General features: G+C 43.6%; 1 long non-coding RNA gene across 1 annotated transcript in view; it reads right to left on the minus strand.

Moving 5' to 3' along the window:
• The window catches only part of LOC116697137 (uncharacterized), a 19,717-nt gene that overhangs the window by 8,239 nt on the left and 7,399 nt on the right, over positions 1 to 4,079 (minus strand). The window lies entirely within an intron of this gene.

The following is a 4,079-nucleotide window of genomic DNA, read 5'->3' on the forward strand; positions in this document are numbered from 1 at the left end:
AGAGGAGCTCAGTGTGTCAAAGGAAGTCCCCCGGCATAACTAAGAGAGTCAGGGTAAAGAGAGGAGCCTGGTCGGGCTAGAACTCTCCCCTGTCGGATCAGGCTGTGCTGACCTGCCTCCCTCTACTTTGAATATATTATTGATTATATGGTAAATGACACTGACGACTATAACGAGAAACAGGTACTACTCACTCCCTAACTATAAGCTTTATCATTAATGTCTTTGTCACCATCTTAGTTCATTGTGTTAGCAGGCTAACGATCGCATCTGAGGTTGATGGAAATAGCAATTGTTTTGCTGGAACAAAACAACTTGTTAGCCAAACTTTGACCTGCTGATGTTACAAACAAAAAGTCTGGGACTTATCAGAGTGATTGCAAAATTCTCAGTTAAGCTTTACTTGACGCTATCTACATATAAGTGACATGACACTGTCATGAACGTGTCATAAACATTATAAACAAGTCATAAACATTTATGACATAACGCTTCTTTTAGTAAGTGTAACTTGGTTATGGCATGACAAGTTATGGTTAGGGTTATGGTTAAGGTTAGGGTTAGGGTTCATGTGTCATGACAACCTGTTCTCACTCCGAACTCGTAAAATATGGACGTTTGGACAGTGGCCGTCAGCATCTGAAGGGACAAAACAAGCACCCTTCAGAGAGTTTGTATAACGTACCGGGGAGAGCAGCAGCTACACAGGGTTTAGAGAGTGGTGTGTCAGGGGGAAAATTCCGCGTAGGGAGGTAGGTTGGTTGGTTGGGGGGGGGGGGTGGATGGGTCAAACAAAGGACTTTCGCCCAGGAGAGCGGGGTTCTCATCCCGCGTGGCACCTTTCCTAAAATACCTTTGTTCTTTAACCATCCTGTTATTCCCACGTGTCACACAGGCATGAGCCCACCCACAAGCTTTTCATTAACATAACTCATAACTCAAAGGAATAACAGGTCAAAAGGGACGCCCAAAGTCCCATTCAAGCTAGTTTAGATAAGATACTAAAGGAGACTTTTAGCGTCAATGACAACAAAGGCACCTGACCAAGCGTCCATATTTAACGAGATGGGAGTGAGAATGTGTTGGTCATGACCGAGTCATAACAGTGACAGCGTTATGACAGTGTGATGCCACTCTTATGTGGATGCCTTAAAGTGTTAACAAATTCTTATTCTCTGGAAAACCAAAACAATGTCTACCAATCTTATTCCAATCTATCCAATAGCTGTTGAGACATTTAACTTTAAACTAGATTAGGTTATTATTGTACAGGGAACACACATATCTGTACCAAATATGGTGCTAATCCATTTAGTAAATGTTGAAATGCTGTAAAATGTTAAACCTGTTGTTGTCAATAGTGGACATGCAGTGCTTTGTCTGGGAATCATGATTTTTATAAAAAAAAAATCCTGGAAATTCATCTAATATTTGTTGAGGTATTTCTGGCTGATTTTACATCCCTAGCGCCACACCGCTAACGTGGCTAAATAACGTTTTAACACATGACAAAGTGAGCACAGTCTGACAGTCTCAGCATCTTCGTCTTTATTTCTTCCTTCACATCTCCTTTTCATTTTTTTTCCTCGCCCTTCACATCCCTCACTCCCCCCTCGGCCCGTGCGTCTCACAGTTTTGGACACGGTTTTGACCTTGCCGTGATAGACTGTGGCTGGGTTCATCCCTCTTTCTCAGGACACCTCTCACCTCCCCGGTCACAGGAGACGGAGGGAAAAAGACGAATGAAGTGGAGTCGGAGGAGGAGGGATGGATTTATCGACGAGAGGCTCGGGCTCGGGTTGATGCATCAGAGTCTGGATCATGGCGGATGATGATGAGGCCTCCGGGTGTCAGGGACAACTTTTTACAGGCCTGCTGGAGGCCACGCATCCATCCATGAAACTGTCTGTTTAATCTATGCAAATCAATCCTTTTAGCAAAATATGTTTGCTTTAATGTTTGTTTTTCAAAGCGGTAAATCATTAGTCATCAAGTCCTCATTTAGATCTGTTTTTTTGCTGCAATTTCAAGAGATTGCCTGAAACTAAAACACTGTGATGTTTCTTTACAGTCAGATCCCAGTCACGTGTCCCATGTTTCATTCTTCAGTTCGCCGGTCATCCAACATTGGATTTACAGCCCAAGTCAGAGGAGGAAATAAGTTGAAAGACATGCACAGGGAAAGACAAGCTTCAGGCTCAAAGGGATGAAGTTAAAACTACCAAATAGAGACAATACTGTTCTGTTTTTCTACCTTTATGATTTATTCTGTTGTAGTCTATATCACTGACGTTCCACTTCCGGGATTGCTCCGTTTCCGACAAAAATGTCACTTGATTTCATTCATTTAGGTTGGATATTCGTTGCCTTGAGCTTTTTTTGTGTTGGCATTTGAAACTCCGGCGGATTTCTGAGGACTATGGTTAACTGCTCCCCAGTGTGGTGTCTCTCTTTGACCACTACTTTAACCCTCTGAGGCCTAAGAGCAGTTTTAGATATCTTCTTAAATTCTCATTTTAAGTTTTTTTTTGCATACAACTTAATCCCCACTTGTTTCAAACTGTTCAGAACTCTGCTTTCTGCAAAGGGATGCCAAACATAGTTCCAGAACAATGTAAAAAGAGATAACTTGGCTGTAAAGTGGAAATATTTCTCAAATTTCTTGTGAAAACATAGCTACACTCAATTGTTATGGTGCTAGAAATGTCTTGGGTTCACAAAAGTAGAGTAATATATGAAAGCAATAAGAAAATATTGTAATTAGGCTTTTTGAGTACTCGCCAATGCGTCCTTTGTCCTCAGAAAGTTAAAGCTGTTTGACTCTCTGTGGTTGGTACATGAAGAAAGATATTCGTAGAGGCGGAGCTACTTGGCCTGTCTTCCCATCTGACCCTGATGACCACGTGCCGTGAAAATTGGCCGAGCCTCCATGCTGGAACCGACAGCTGCAGTCCTGATGCAGAGGACACCGCGGCTACCATGAAGCTAGATTTAGCCTACATGGGACACACACTCTGCTGGGTGAACCACAGGTCGCCCCCTTCAATAGTATTTTGGTGTAAGGTCGTCATTGCAGGTATTCAATGTTTTGGGTTTATTTGGCCATAAATGTAGACCCTCTTTGTCTCTGATGTGGATCACAGAGCTTAGTTTGGCTTACAGATGCTGATATGAAAAGGCCAGGAACTACAAGTCAGAGCAAGGGCTCCATGCGTTGAATTATACAATAGATTATGTTATGGGCTTCCTCCCATGATGCTAACATGCTTCTATGTTATTTTAGTCTCTGGTAGAAGAGAGATAGTCCATCTGGGTTAACTGTGAAGTCACCCTGTACAGTCAGTCGCAGTGAGCAGCACCGGGGCTTTTCTGCAAGGACAGGACAAGACACAGAGAGTTCAGAAGCAGCGGGATGACACGGAACGCCCAGGGAAAGGGAGGAGGGAGGGGGGCGTGGAGGAAAGACGAGGAGAAGGGGGACAGGAAGAAGAGAGGACAACAGAGAGACTAATGGGACAAAATGTGGGCAGGATGAACTGGGAAAGTGAGAAGAAAGAGGCACAGAGCTGGGAAATTAGAGAAAGAGAAGACATTTTGAGAGAAATGTAATAAGCGATGAAGGAAGTGGACAAAACAAATGGCAGGAAAGCGAGGGGGAAAAGGAAGAGGCTACGGAGGAGATGATGAGATGGGGAGGCAGAGAGGGAAGAAACAGGAGATGGCAGGATTGGATGATGCTGAAAGAAGAGACACAAGTCTGGTTTGATGTCGACAAACTAGAAAGAATGAGACAAAGTCAAGTAACACTGGAGTTAAAGTAGAGCAAGAAAAGATTAAATATAACTGTACTTCAATGTCATACATTGTCACTCTCCCATTGCGTAAAATACGGACGCTTGGCATTTTTTATTCATTATTGACGCTCTGGGGGGGGGCGAACTGACTGACGTGTGGCACAAGAACAGGACTAGGTTCAGGAAAAGATGGTGGGTGGAGTTTCTCTGACACGCTGGACAAGAAGAGGACACAGACCCAAGTTGCGAGGTTGGTCTTGTGTTGTTTGACCTATCCACCCCCCC

Source organism: Etheostoma spectabile, chromosome 10 (assembly GCF_008692095.1).
Source record: "Etheostoma spectabile isolate EspeVRDwgs_2016 chromosome 10, UIUC_Espe_1.0, whole genome shotgun sequence".
In the NCBI taxonomy this organism is placed as follows: Eukaryota; Metazoa; Chordata; class Actinopteri; order Perciformes; family Percidae; genus Etheostoma; species Etheostoma spectabile.